Genomic DNA, 16,173 nt, shown 5'->3' with positions numbered 1-16,173 from the left:
AAATGGAAACTAATGCCCAATTATCGCCCATTTATTGCCAGCGTTAGTTTCACATTAAGTTAACACCAAGAATTAGCTAAAGCTCCCGCCCATATTTTTTTAAAATTATGACATCATCAATTGTGCACCGCCCAGAAGACTGTTTAGAATGGAAACTAATGCCCAGAAACCGCCCAGAATATCGCTGAGCGTTACTTTCGGCATCTCGCTCATATATGGCCTAAAAAATCGCTCTCCCAAAAGAAATCGCTGAAAAAAAGCTGCACTTACCTGACCTTAACCCAGCGATATGGACGCCATTTTGTAATTCAGAGGACTTTTCATAAAAGGCTGCTTCAAGTTCATGGGAGTTTTGAATTAATTTTAAGGTGGTTTAAAATATTAATCATCTAATCATACTGTTGTCAATTTGAATTTTTTTATTGAATTTTTGGAGGACAATTTATTAATTCTGAATACATATAATATAGTAATAGAAATGGGGCCTGTAATTTCTCAGTCAGTATTGATGACTACTCACATACTGCAGACTAGAGATGGGAGAAGGTATATTGAAGAGCATTATGTGCCGAAAGAGGTGGCAAACTGCTGTGGAGGAGGAGAACTTACACCCGACACACTTACAGGGATAAGCGGTCATACCTGAACTTGTCCAAAAACACGTGCCTTAAGAGGCTGCACTTCTGTAAGGAGGTCATAAGTGAGATATGCCAGCTCATTAAGGGAGATCTGCAGCCTAATAGCATCATTAGGACCGCGCTGCGGCACTTTCCTTCTATGCATCGGGCTCCTTTCAGGCCTCAGCTGGCGACATTAGCGGTATCTCTCAACATGCCATATATTGCTGCATTGGACAGGTGACTGAAACCCTTTACGCTCACAGGATGGATTTTATAAGCTTCCCTATGACCAGGGAGGCACAGACTGAGAGGGCTTTGGGTTTCTCGAGAATAGCAAACTTCCGCAAGGTGCAGGGAGCAATAGACTGTACGCACATCGCTACGCGAGCACCTTTTCAGATGCAGAGGCGTTTCGGAACCGAAAGGGATTCCATTCCTTGAATGTGCTACTCGTTGTCGACCACAAGCAAATAATAATGGCAGTAAATGCAAAATTTCCAGGGAGCATCCATGATGCGCACATCTTGCTGAACCTCAGCCTTGAGCCATCTGTAACGTTGCTTTTTTGCTCCCGAGTTTGATTGTTGCTTGAGGCTCAAAAATGCTCTGCGCTAATGATCTATTAGTTCTTGGATCGCCTGATCGTTTTCATCAAACCAGTCCTGGTGTTTTCTGGTTGAGTAACCAAGTGTCTTTTCACAGGCACTGGTTATGGAGGTTTGGAGGGCAGACCAAGCGCTGTGGGCATTAAGCATCTCAGGGTCAACAAGGCATGCCAGATTGGCTCGATCAGCTTCGCTGGGCAGGCCACTTAGTTCGCATGCCAGACACAAGACTCCCTAAGCAACTGTTCTATGCGGAGCTCCTTCACGGCAAACGAGCCAAAGGTGGGTAGCGGAAATGTTACAAGGACACCCTCAAAGCCTCCCTGGTGAAGTGTGACATCACCACTGATGCCTGGGAGACCTTGGCCAAAGACCGCCATCAGTGGAGAAAATGCATCCAGGAGGGCGTTGAGCTCTTCGAATCTCAACGCTGCGAGCGTGAAGAGGTCGGGCGCAGGCAGCGGAAGGAGCATGTGGTAAATCAGTGCCACCCCCCTTCCCCCGACAAATACCTGTCCCACCTGTGACAGGGTCTGTGGCTCTCGTGTTGGACTGTTCAGCCACCAAGGGATTCACTTTAGGAGTGGAAGCAAGTCTTCCTTGATTCCGAGGGACTGCCTATGATGCTGATGCTATTTGAAGACACTGCACAACAATGTTACAGACACGGGGGAGGAATTTAAATTTTAAATGTAAAAAATTTACTATTACTACAATTTTTTTTACAAACACAACATCAAGTTAAAACCCATGTACCCCTCCCCCACCCCATCCCAACAGTGAAAATGTTTTACATTAACAACTACAATAGAACAACAGCAACAACAGCATACTTTAAAAAACAATTATAGATATAACAAATACCAACCCAACCATCCAACATTCAACAAATTTTTTAACAAAAACAAAAACAATTATAACAATCCACACCCTCCCTCCCTGCAGCTACGTCTCTCCTTTTCTTTCCCCCCCCATGTCTGTAACCCTCTCCCTACCAACTCCAAGCCGCTTTGCAGGAGGGCACCTCGAGCACTGCTTTGGTAGGTGGTGGGGGGGGGGGGTGGAGGGGTGGTGACGGAAGATCCATTGATTGGGCTAGTAGATGGAGAGGACATTTCCGAGGAAACATTCTCCGAGTCAGAAGCCAGAGCTTCCTCCTGACTCGCATGTGTCCTTAACAATGGGGGTACGGCACCTTGGGGTGTAGTGCCGCATTCCGGGACTACTGGCTGCCCTCTGGCATCCATGGTCTCAGCTATTCTCTCCAGTGCCACTGCTATCCACATCATCTTCTCGGAGACGATTGCGGATAGAGCGGCAACCTGGCCCAATAAGCCGCCCATTGCCTGGAGGAGCTCTTGACCTATTTCGACGCTCGTCCTGTACAAATTGACCTTGTCCACACTTAAATCCGCCACTCTAGGAGCAGTCCGACTTCACTGAACCAACTTCCGCAGGGTCGGCGCAGGCATGGAACCACTCGGGGTACCCTGCTATAAGCTGCTTGGCCTTGCTACCTCCTCTGTTGAAGAGGACGTGGCCACAGCGACACAAGATAATTGGGCTGCAGGCTCCTCCTCTACCTCCTTACTATCCTCTGTGGATAGGAGGACCTGCAAGAGTACAGGAGAGGCTCTTGCCTCCTTGCCTCCGGAGACAACAGGTGCAACTTGAACTTGAACCTGGGGATCCTGTGAAAGATAATGCCAAGCAGGGCGAACCTGGGGCGACTGGGGAACCTGGAAGGCCTGTTGACCTAGAAAACATAAATTAGGTTAGTAGAAGAGAAGGGGATGCCAGGGTCACATGGGAATGCTTATGCTATGCAGGCATATACACGAGGAGCAACATTACTGCTATAAATACTGACAGACCTCACATATAATTAACATCATGATAGTACAGAATCTGCGTTGCATTACAATGATATTTTATGATTCCATCATTAATCACATAACATTACATAACATTAAATAACATTACATCAATCATATATTAGACTGAAATGGCATTAAATTAAATGACCAATGGTTTATACATTACTCACGTGGTGCTATAACTGGTTCAACACCACCACGGGTAGCCGACTTGTTGTGCACCCCCACCAAGGCCAACGCCCTGTCCCCAAGGTCTGTTAAAGGGGAATGATCTCCTGGTCCCCCTCCAGTGCGCCTCTGCTCGGCACGATTCTTGGACAGTTTTTTCTGTAAGGTGTCCAGAGCATTGCATGGCTTAAGATCATTGCCTTGGAACTATTACAGATATGACATATATCAGATTACTGAAAGATATCTCATTACTATTATTACTATTACACAACACAACACACACAGCACACAGACAATATCCAGTTGGTCATCCCATGCTAATCATCATCAATGTTTTATGCTAAAATGCTTCATATGCAATTAAATGCATGGTTATATCAACCGACTGAAAATAACTTGAATAAGATTGAGGTTAGGATTAAACACATGACATCAAGATTACCAGCCTAACTACAATCCATCAGATCTACATTTACAATAAGCACTGCATCATTACAATTTATTAAATAAATAAATTTAATACTTACTCTGCCGGAACCAACAAGGTCATTCCAGTGCTTATGGCACTGGTTTGGCTCTTTTGCATCATGCGAGGATGTCGACCTCTGTGATTTCAATCCATATTCGCTGCTACACCCGGAGGGGTGGTTTCTCACCACAACCCCAGATCAATTGAACCCAACGACTTTCTACCTCCTGAACCAGAGCAGTATTGGCCTCCTCAGAGAAGCGCTTTGCACATCACCATCCTCCAATCTCCTCTTCCAATTGGGCCACATCCTCCCCTCCACTCATAATTTCTTCAACTAATGCTTCCTCAACTAATTCAATATTCATATTGAAAATGCTGGGAGTACTAATTCAATAAATCAATAATTCCACCTGTAGAGGGATTTTGCTCTGCCCAATTATGGGGGTCTTTGGTGGCTGTTGATGTATTGGGCCTCTCTGTTCCTTCTAGGGGACGGTCCAGCAGCTTATGGCTTGATGACCACTAAACTGGCGGTTTCGAAGCGCCCTAGCACCCCTATCTGGTTCTAACCTCAGAATTTTGGTGGATTGTGAGCTTCCACAAGGGAAAACAAAACACTCAGAGACAAGTGGTCCTTGGAACGAAAAAAATGGGTAAGTCCAATTTATTAGCCACGGTAAGTTTCCAACAAGGTCAAACTTCATCAAAACACATATCTGACACACACTTATAAACTATGAAAATCTATGGGAAGAAACGGACACAACGAAAACCTTACACAATTTTATCTTTACAAGACATTTCCAACACCACCCCCACCCCCCTTTTTACCTGACTGACCTAGGCTGAGAGTTGGGAAAAGAAACACCAGGATAATACTTACGATCCCTTTGACAGTTATTTTTTTAGCCTTAGGATGGTTGGTTTACGGGGTAGCTGGAGTGAATGTTGCCTCTCCCAGTTACTTCGGTCTCTGGTTCTTCAGTTGGTTGGCCTCGGAGCATTGTTCGGTGTGCGGCTCGGCTTCTTGAGACGATGTTGGGCCTCTCGGTAGTTGGGTTGTATATTCTGCACACAAGTCGAGTCCAGGGCCCATTCTCTCTCGGTTTCTGTCTGTCTGTGACTGCTACTGCTCCTCGACTCCTTCTCCTGCTGCTCCAGCTGCTTCTCTCCTTCGGTGGTTCCGTAGGTCCTATATTTGTATCCAATTTAGTTCTGGCCTTTTCGCGCCCAAACTCAGTTGGTGGTCCATTGTGTAAGTTTGGGCGGGGAGATAGCTTTGAATATTTAATCAGAAGATGTCACAGGTACAGGTAGGTGTGAGGACAGGGGTATTGTTTCAGTGCACATTGGTGCCTCAAAGTCTGCTGGTCCATTGTAACAGTCCCGGGAGTCAATCGGTTTGGGCCTCCCCTTTGATGGGCCATCACCGCAGTGATCTCAGGACTATTGTCCACTGTCCATATTAATTAGGTAGATGATGGTCCACATTCATAATTTGATTAGGGGTGAGTCATATTTTTGAACTGGGCCGGGTAGTCCTCATTGGTTGAGGATTTCCCCGCTTCAGGCCTGACTCGACCCCTGATTGGCCTGCCAGAATGCACTTTTCCCCCATTTGGCCAGTGCCTCTGTCTCACTTGTGAGCCAGACTCCACAATGTCTGTATCCGCCCACACGTTTCCCAGCCTGCCTGGTCTGAGGATTTTACTTGGCCAAAAATGTTCATTTAAAATGTATAGGACGATCCCATCTTGGTTTCTTGTCCTTAGGGTGTTCCAATAAAATGCGGCCATGGATTTTTGAACTTTACACACCTCTCTCCAATCAATACAAGCTTCCCCTCTCTCTCTTCTCACTCTCTGTGCATGTGCAGATGACCCCTGACCTCCCGAAATGTGGGAAAAGCATTTTGCTATGCGCGCCGGCCTTGCATTGCGAAATAACTCGCTAACGCCCGTTTCACATCGCTACGGCTAACGCCCAAATTAAAAAGTGGAAACTAGCGGGTTTTAAAATTGGCGCTATTCCGGCGGTCACGAAAACAAATATAATCACTAACACCGGAAATACTGCCCACTTTTGGGCGATCTGGACACTAATGCAAAGTCTAGCTCCTAGAATCAAAGTTGGTAAATGCAATACATAACTGTTTTATCACCCTCTGTGTCAAGGATGCAACAAGGGGCCGTTCTCATCATTAATGAGGTTTAATGTTTCATCCGAAAGATAGCACCTCCGACACTGCAGCACTCCCTCAGCAGTGCGTTGGAGCTGTAGGATCCGTTCCTCCCCCCACCCCAACGACAAAAATTGGACTATTGAATATAAAAACTCAGAACTGTGTTACAGCTTGCAAAAAGAGCTCGGCAGGAAAGGGTTAATTCTTACATTACAGCCAAACCATCAGACATCATGAAGGACAGGATATCTGCCATCGCCCTAAATCACCAGACAATGGCAGCTGAAGAGAGACATTCACACCTTCAATGGTTTCCTGCCTGAAAAGATACAGGAACACTTATATATTCATTTACCTTAAGGGGTTACATGGTTTAAAGAACGTACCCTGGACTGTAGCTCCAGAAAGGCTAGTTGCAGGGTAGGCCTAGACAATGGACCAGACCCCGAGCCACGCAGATATGAATACTAATAGAAAACCAACCTTGTAAAGGACCTCATAACAATCATGAACAATGACTCTAAATGGGGAACAATTAGCCATCAAGAGTTCACATTTGATGCGGTCATCATGTTATTGGTTTTTGGTATAAAGAAGACTTACTTTCGAAGGCATGCAGCAGCAGAAGGCAGCAGGACACAGCAGTACAGAAACAGAAGCCAGCCAGTCTTCGGGACACAAGCTGCAATCAAGGAAAGGGCCTACGGTCACCCTCAGAAGACAGCTGCGGAATTGGTGATTGTATGTTTTGTTCCAGCCAACTCATAGAAGGGTTTTGTGTTTGGATCTGGGTAACCTTATATGTAACAGTCAAATCGCATACGAGTTTAATTTCGTCAAATTGTGCCGATGCAAATGCCCTTTTCATGGGGGTTTGTATTCTGGGTTTGTTAATCCCACATAGATTGTAGTGATTTATACTAGGGAGGTAGTTGTGTGTATGTTCAATAAAACATATGAATCTTGGTTGAGCCAAAATCCTGTGCCGTGTGTAATTTTGTTCTTATAAAACCTGACGTGAAGAACTGTGTAACGGGGGATTAGGCATTTAGTAACGCTTACAGAGCATAGATTTTTGTGCTGGAGTAGGACTTGAACCCATAACCCTCTGACTCCAAGGCGAGAATGCTATCGACTAAGCCATAGCTGACACATCCCTAGATCTACATTCTGTAGGGGGAATCCCTAAGGCGCCAAACTAGCTCATTTTTGATGTCAAAGCCAACCTCATGGAGATGACATTCTTCTTCTGGTTTGCCTTTCTAGAAGAAGGTGTATCCACCACCTTGTTCCTTGAGCTGACCTTCTCCTGTCCGCCGTGTCTCGCTCAGGGCGGTGATGTCGATGTCGAAGCGTCTGAGTTCTCGGGCAATGATAACAGTAAGATGTTCTGGTCTGTCGCTGTTGGGGTTGTCCATTAGGGTCCTGATGTTCCAGGTCACGAACTTCATTTTAAAGGGTGGAACATGCCTGTGCGTGAATTCTTTTAATGTGGGGTGGCCGTTGCACACCAGGTACCACATTGCAAATTCATTGGCAGGATTGGCGCACCAATGTCAATGTTTTCTCTCTCAGGTCAACATCCCCAGCATCGAGGCATTGACCACACTAGATCAGCTTCAATGGGCAGACCACATTGTCCGCATGCCCGATATTAGACATCCGAAACAAGCACTCTGCAGTTACATTATAGCAGGCCAGCCCCAGGAGGGCAGAGAAAACGCTTCAAGGACACCCTCAAAGCCTCTTTGAAAAAATTTAATATCCCCACCAACTCTTGGAAATCCCTGGCCCAAGACGTGGCTAACAAGAGAAGTTAAAGATAGTATTAGATCAAAGGAAGAGGCTTATAATGTTGCCAAAAAGAACGGTAAGCCTGAGGATTTGCTTTAGAATTCAGCAAATGAGGACCAAGAAATTGATAAAGCGATGGTAAATAGAATATGAGAGTAAACTAGTGAGAGACATAAAAAACAATCTGTAAAATCTTCTATAGGTATGTGCGACAGGGACAGGTTGGTGGAGGACCTTTGTCTTACGGATGTTAAGCATAAGGCCTATGCTTTCATATGCCTCAGTGAATACATTGATTATATCCTGGAGTTCAGCCTCAGAATGTGCACAGACGCAGGCGTCGTCCACGTACTGCAGCTCAACGACAGAGGTTGGGGTGATCTTGGACCTAGCCTGGAGGCGGCGTAGGTTAAACAGCTTCCCACTGGTTCTGCAGTTTAGTTCCACTCCAGCAGGGAGCTTGTTGATTGTGAGGTGGAGTATGGCGGCGAGGAAGATTGAGAAGAAGGTTGGAGCGATGACGCAGCCCTATTTGACCCCGGTCCGGATGTGAATTGGATCTGTAGGGATTACGGCCTGCATGTTGTCATGAAGCGGTCGAATCAGGCGAAGGCGGCCCTCGACAACTTGGACCGTTTCCAATATCTCAGGATCCTCTTATCAACAAAGGCAGACATTGATGCGGAGATTCAACATCGCCTCCAGTGCGCCAGTGCAGCCTTCGGTCATCTGAGGAAAAGAATGTTTGAAGACCAGGTCCTCAAATCTACCACCAAGCTCATGGTCTACAGGGCTGTAGTAATACCCACCCTCCTGTATGGATCTGAGGCATGGACGATGTATAGAAGGCACCTGAAGTCGCTGGAGATATATCACCAACAATGTCTCCGCAAGATCCTGCAAATTCCCTGGGAGGACAGGCAGACCAACATCAGTGTCCTCGTCCAGGCTAACATTCCCAGTATTGAAGCACTGACCACACTCGATCAGCTTCGCTGGGCAGGCCACATAGTTCGCATACCAGATACGAGACTCCCTAAGCAAATGCTTTATGCGGAGCTCCTTCATGGTAAACGAGCCAAAGGTGGGCAGCGGAAACGTTACAAGGACACCCTCAAAGCCTCCCTGGTAAAGTGCGTCATCACCACTGACACCTGGGAGACCCTGGCCGAAGACTGCCCTAGGTGGAGAAAGTGCATCCGGGAGGGCGTTGAGTTCTTTGAATCTCAACTCAAAGAGCGTGAAGAGGTCAAGCGCAGGCAGCGGAATGCGCGGCAAAGCAGCCCCACCGACCCCTTTTCTTGACGAATGTCTGTCCCACCTGTAACAGGGTCTGTGGCTCTCGTATTGGACTGTTCAGCCATCAGAGAACTCACTTTGGGAGTAGAAGCAAGTCTTCCTCGATTCCGAGGGACTGCCTATGATGATGATGAGGTATGTAAAAAGGAAAAGATTAGTGAAAGTAAATGGGGTCCCTTATACGCTGAGACAAGATAAATTATAATGGGGAATAAGGAAATGGCAAAGAAATTAAACAAATACTTTGTGTCTGTCTTTCCATTATCATTTGACCTTTGATGTTTTAAAGAAAACCCTGATGGCCGAACAGTCCAATACGAGAGCCACAGGCCCTGTTAAATAAAACCCGAAGTATATAAACCCAACATGTTTCACACACAAGATCATACTCTGGTGGACGTGAAATACCTTGTAGTTTGCTTCTGTGAAGGGAAATAATGTTTGATGAATCTGTTAGAGTTTTTTTGAGGTTGTAACTAGCAGAATAGATAAGGGGGAACCAGTGGATGTGGTGTTTCTGGATTTTCAGAAGGCTATTCGATAAGGTGCAATACAAGAGATTATTACACAAAATTAGGGCTCGTGGGACTGGGGATAATATACGAGCATGGATTGAGGATTGGTTAACGGACAGAAAACAGAGTAGGAATAAACGGGTCATTTTCAGGTTGGCAGACTGTAATTAGTGGGGAACCGCAAGGATCTATGCTTGGGCCTCAACTACTCACAATCTGTATCAATGATTAGGATGAGGGGACCAAATATATCCACATTTGCTGATGATATAAAGCTAGGAAATATAAGCTAGGAGAGGATGCAAAGAGGCTTCAAGGGGATATAGACAGACTAAGTGAGTGGGCAAGAACATGGCAAATGGAATATAATATGGAGAAATGTGAAGTTACCCACTTTGGTAGGAAAATAGAAATTTTTAAATGGTGAGAAATTGGGAAATGTTGGTATTCAGAGGGACATGGGTGGCCTTGTACATGAATCTGAAAGTTAATTTGCAGGTACAGTAAGCAATTAAGAAATAAAATGATATGTTGGCCTTTATTAGAAGAGGATTTGAGTATAAGAGTACAGATGTCTTACTGCAATCATACAGGGCCCTGGTGAGACCACACCTGGAGTATTGTGTACAGTTTTGGTCTCCTTTCCTGAGGAAGGATATACTTGCCATAGAGGGAGTGCAACAAAGGTTCACCAGACTGATTCCTGGGATGGGGGATTATCCTTTGAGGAGAGATTGAGTAGACTAGGCCTATATTCTCTAGAGTTTAGAAGAATGAGAGGTGATCTCATTGAAACATACACAATTTTTACAGGGCTTGACAGAGTAGATGCAGAGAGGATATTTCTCCTGGCTGAGGAATCTAGAACCAGGGGTCACAGTGTCAGAATAAGGGGTCGGCCATTTAGGACTGAGAGGAGGAGAAATTTCTTCACCCAGAGGGTGGCGAATCTTTGGAATTCTCTACCCCAGAGGGCTGTGGATGCTCAGTTGTTGCATATATTCAAGACAGAGATTGCTAAATTTTTGGATAATAAGGGAATCACGGAATATTTGGATAGTGCAGGCAAGTGGAGTTGAGGTAGAAGATCAGCCATGATCTTATTGAATGGCAGAGCAGACGCGAGGGGTCGAATGACCTACTGCTCCTATTCTTATGTTCTTAAAGTGTGTAAAAGCCATATACACAGAAATAAATCAAGATTGGGAAACAGAGACAAGCAGAGAAACAGAAAGTTCCAGAAATAGAAAGAATTGGGAGAGTACGAGACAAGCAGAGACAGTTACAGGAAAGAGACACATAATTTTATTTGTGCCTGAGCAACAGCTCAGCCGATCAGCAGCATTATATAAATAACATGGAGGTGATTTTTGTGTTGCTACTGCTCCATTGACCTTCAAAACTGGACACATCCAAAATAGTGCGTATGGTTGAAATGCTGACGTACCACTTGGTTTCCATCCGTTTGAATTTTTGAACTTTGATATAGGTGGTCAGAGCCAAGTTGCAAGCCTCATTAATAAATGAAAAATTCTTTACCCAAAGAGGTGACAATGTGGAACTTACTACCACATGGAGTAGTTGAGGCACATAACATAGATGTATTTAAGGGAAACCTAGTTAAGCACATGAGGGAGAAAGGTTAGATGAACAGGTTTGGGAGGAGGCTCATGTGGAGCAAAACAGTGACATATACTAGTTGGGCCAATAGTTTCTAATCTGTAGACTCTATGTAACTCAATGCAATTATAACTAATGTGAATTCCTAGTGCTTTCTTACCTGATCTATTGCTCCCCTAATGGCTGCAGCATTGAAAGTGGAAAACTGCTGTGGCTCAAGAGCTCATGAGATTTTCATTGTTGGTGACCCCTGGATGTTCAGACCTGAAAGGGCCTAGCTGATGACTGCATCAACTTTCTGTCTGCTAGGGCCGTCTGACCTAGCTGTTTTTTTGGAAACAGGGTAGGCATTGGTGGAGGAGGTTGTGAGTGTCCAGATGTGCTGTCATCCAGAGAGATGGCCCCATGTTCCATTTCACGATTATACCTGCTACTAGTTTGTGGCACAGCACTTTTACTGATCCATCAGTGGGAGAGCAGACTGTAGGATATCCGTGATCCAACTGAAGCCGCTATCCATTTGGTCTGAGACTAAGGCAGAGGAGATAATTGAACCCAGGGCCTACAAGGCCCTAGGTTGAGCATCCCTATGAGATGCTATTATTGATGCCACAGACTCAGGGAAGGCCTAGCTGAAGCATTTATTGAGGCTCCCCAGCTAACTGTAGAACCCAACACAAGTTTGTAGTGAACTCTTCCACACTCTGACATGTTGGAGCTCTTTGGCATGCATTTCAACGCATTCAACAATTGCTGATGCATAGAAAGTATATTTTAAAGGCTGCCTCCCTAAAATCTATCTCTGTCCTAGAGCTAGGATGCAAGGTGGTCCTCCAGTGAGAACATGCTGACAGGCTCAGTGAATCACCCAGTGCAGATCCCTCTAACTCACTATGTCACACAGAGTGCCTATTTCTGTGTGGAAGGGTCAAAGGAAGTAATACTGCATCATCTCGAGGGTTCTCCCAGTCAGGATGTGCTATTGCAATGCCCACGTTATCTGAAGGAGCTAGAAAAAGAGGACAAGGGTTAGCACGAAGTGGCAAGGGTAAGCAGTAGCAAATGCACCACCAGGTTGTTCTGCTGATTGTGTGACTGAGTGAGCATATGACTGAGAGGGCTAAAGATCTGTGAAGTAATTCGGTTTTTGTGTTTCACAATTCCATTCTGCAGTTACACTTTGGGCAGTTATGATGAAATATTTATTAAAGCGGTCACAGAATTTGACTAGGAGCAAATTTGTCCTTTTGCCCCTGCTAACCTATTTGAATATTCAACTACATAAATTGTATACATACACAATGGAGCACCAAAATTAGACATCTATATATAAATTATAATTTCTTAGTGGGAAATGAAGTTAATGATAGTCTGGCTGTGCAGAGCAAGAAAAATACAAAAGGAGCATTATAAGATGCCAGTGTTTATTTGTTTGGAAATTTTGACTTTCGTGTTTCTGAACAATGAGCAGTCTTGTATTGATTTATAATGCCAGCACAGATCCACGTTAGTGATTTTTTTCTTCATTGCTTAAAATGCACCTTTCCCCTCCACACCACTCCACTCAACTAAATTTAACCTGGGCCTAAGCCAACCCATTCCATGATGGGGACCATACTAGGTATGGATTATCTGGTTTGAAGCAATGGTCTCCTATCCATACAGCTTTACTTTTATTTGGTGGGTGGGTAGACCTATAAAAGGTTCTACAAATACTTTTTTGACAGTAGTTCAAAATTGTACAGTCCTTTTTCAAATATGGGCCCATTAAGATGAGGAGTCTTTGTGCTGGGGAATGGAATTCTTCCTATTTCAGCCATCTCGTGTTAGCATCAAGCATCCACTTCAGGTATAGCACAGCTGGATGTAGAATAAAGTTCCCTTTATTCTGTGCAATCTCAAGAGCATGTTCTATTGCATAAATATATTTTTTCCCATTTCCCATACAAGCCATCCTGTGGCCTCGGAGTGAGATTACTAGGTAGTACCAGTTTTCAGTTAGTATTTCTACAGCCCCATGGAATTAGACTGAGACTGCCAAGACTCATTTTATATAGGAACCTTTCAGCCAGTAGATGGAAAAGGCTTAATTCCCCTTAGTCTGAGCTATATTATAACCCAAGTCTTATATACATGTGTCTGACCCACTGCACCACCCAGTACCCACAGCTTAATGTTTTAATACAATTCAATAGAGTCATATTTTAAAAGTTATTTTTGTATGTTTCTAAGTTAGAATTGTTATATTCAAGTTGCCGAATCAGCAAGCTTTTATATGAGGTATTGTTGTCATTGCAAAGAACATTTTGTAGAGTATCAACTAGTCATTTAAAAATATCTATATAACATATCTAAATTATAGAATTCATAGAATATACAGAATAAATGCAAGTCCTTTTATCGCTGGCAAGGCCAGTGTTTATTGCCTATCACTAATTGCCCTTGAAAAGGTGTTGGTGAATTGCCTACTTGAACTGCTGCAGTAGTACTGTTAGGGCTGGAGTTCCAGAATTTAGATCAAGGCTGACACTTTATATGTTAGTTGTTGGCAGATTTTCATTGAAATCTATCAAACGTGATTTCAGTTTTTCTGAAATCGGTTATATCCATCGTTCATTAGATACATGCAATTCCTGAACTGTTTATATAGTTATTTAAGCTTATTGTACGTACAAATTTAGCTACTTTCATACTTGAAATTATATCCAGAGTATATTCAGTGTTATCTTTTGAGTTGTCTGTTACTGTATGATATATTCTAACATACTATACGTGAAGATCGAGTATAAACAAATTTAATACAGAAAAAAATCAGAAAACTAACTCATTCAACCATCATAGCTTCCAAAAGTTAAAACAACCTTCACCTGCATTGATTTCTCCTCTTGCAAGAGACTTTGACTTACCTTCCACTCTAAGCTTTGATCTTTCAACTGGGAATTCAGTTTCCCCATGAATTGCAATGTATAATGCAGGGACTACATATCATTACACATACATGCCCATCAGCAATTCACATTGTTGATATTTATTTCCCTAGCTTGTCAGCATTTGCTAACCAAATGTGGCATTTTTGAACAATGGAGATGATTGAGAACTACAATGCAAAGAAGCTTTCTAATTTCTATGTAAAGCCTTTTCTGAGCAGTTTTCCATTATGGTCCTTATTCACCTGCATTGCTCTCCCACTTCTTGTAATTTATAAACACCAGGAAGCAGGATAACAGTAGAGGTCAGTAATAGAAAGTAACTCAGAAATGTAGCTGGCTGGGATCTTTGTGAAAATATTTCACTTAATGCAGGTGCATAAAATTAATAGCCAAAAATATGGTGTTAATGATTTTTAAATGGTGAAAATAAGATGGATTCAAGGAGATAGGCAATTTCTCCTTTCCTCTGCTCATTTCTTGCAACTAATACCCACCTTCTACCTATTTAATGTTTGAGGTTTATCCCTTTTACTTCCTACTATGTCTCCAAGATTCCCATTTCTGTTTCCTTGTAAAAACGAGTTAAATAAAAGAACTGTCATATTTTTAATACCATCAATCAATAACAGGAGTGGGGTGTGAGGTGAGGTGATTGGGCCACAGAGAGACTGAAGGTGGACAGCAATAATCGAGCTGGACCAACAGCCACCAGGACACAAATGGATTTAAGGGGAAGCAAGATAAGTATTTGAGGGAGAAAGGGATAGGATATGCTGATAAGGTTAGAAGTAGTAAGGCGGGAGGAAGCTCGCGTAGAGTATTAAACGGTCATAGACCAGTTGGACCAAATAGCCTGTTTTTGTGCTGTGCAAACTTGGTGTCATATTTGACCCTGAAATGAGCTTTTGACCACATATCCGCAGCATAACTAAGACTGCCTATTTCCACCTCCATAACATCACCCAACTCCGCCCTTGCCTCAGCTCATCCGCTGCCTTGGTTACCTCTAGACTTGACTATTCCAACGCACTCCTGGCTGGTGTCCTACATTCTACCCTACGTAAACTAGAGGTGATCCAAAACTCAACTGCCCATGTCCTAACTCGCACCAAGTCCCGCTCACCCATCACCCCTGTGCGCGCTGACCTACATTGGCTTCCAGTTAAGTAACGCATCGATTTCAAAATTCTCATCCTTATTTTCTAAATTGCTCCGTGGCTTCGCCCTTCCCTATCTCTGTAATCTCCTCCAGCCAGGCAAACCTCCCCCCTTCGCCCCCGGAGATGTCTGCGCTCCTCTAATTCTGCCCTCTTGAGCATCACTGATTATAACCACTCAATCATTGGTGGCCATGCCTTCTGTTACCTAGGCCCCAAGCTCTGGAACTCCCTGCCTAAACCTCTTCACCTACTTCAAGACGCTCCTTTGACCAAGCTTTTGGTCACCTGCACTAATTTCTACTTATGGGGCTTGGTGTCAAATTTTTGATCTCATAATACTCCTGTGAAGCGCCATAGGATGTTTCACTACATTAGAGGTGCTATATAAATGAAAGTTGTTGTTGTAAATTCAATGTACTAATGGGGCTGCAAATCATCAATGAATATCAGGAACTGTGGGACTAAAAGAGGAATTTGGATTGGAGCCAAATGGGGCTGGAGCTAGACGGACCACAGATGAGCAAGAAAAATCAGGTCGTACCAGTCAGCAAAGGAACTGGATTGCAATGAAAACAGAGCACCAGAATCAAGAATGCGGCAGGACAGCACACCGGGACTGCAGACAGCAGGAAGTTTCAGGGCCACCCAAGGAAGAAAGACTGCAGTATGTCAGTGGCTAGAGATGGGTTGGAAACATCAGCGCCACAACCAGAGCTGGGAGAGGACCAGGACCAAAGGAAAAGGGCTGAGAGAAGCGGGGCTGAAGGACAATTTTATTACATAATAAAAATGTTAAAACTCTGTTTACCTGACCATGGCGGACAGATTCAGGTGTTCATGTGCTCAGGGATGGGGAGGCTCCCCAGCTTCACCTGGTGGTGTAGCTCTACTTGGTGGTGCAGGAGAATGGGGGAGACTTTAGAGTGCC

Source organism: Pristiophorus japonicus, chromosome 12 (genome assembly GCF_044704955.1).
Source record: "Pristiophorus japonicus isolate sPriJap1 chromosome 12, sPriJap1.hap1, whole genome shotgun sequence".
Lineage (NCBI taxonomy): Eukaryota > Metazoa > Chordata > Chondrichthyes > Pristiophoridae > Pristiophorus > Pristiophorus japonicus.
Note: the sequence above shows the minus strand (reverse complement) of the source record.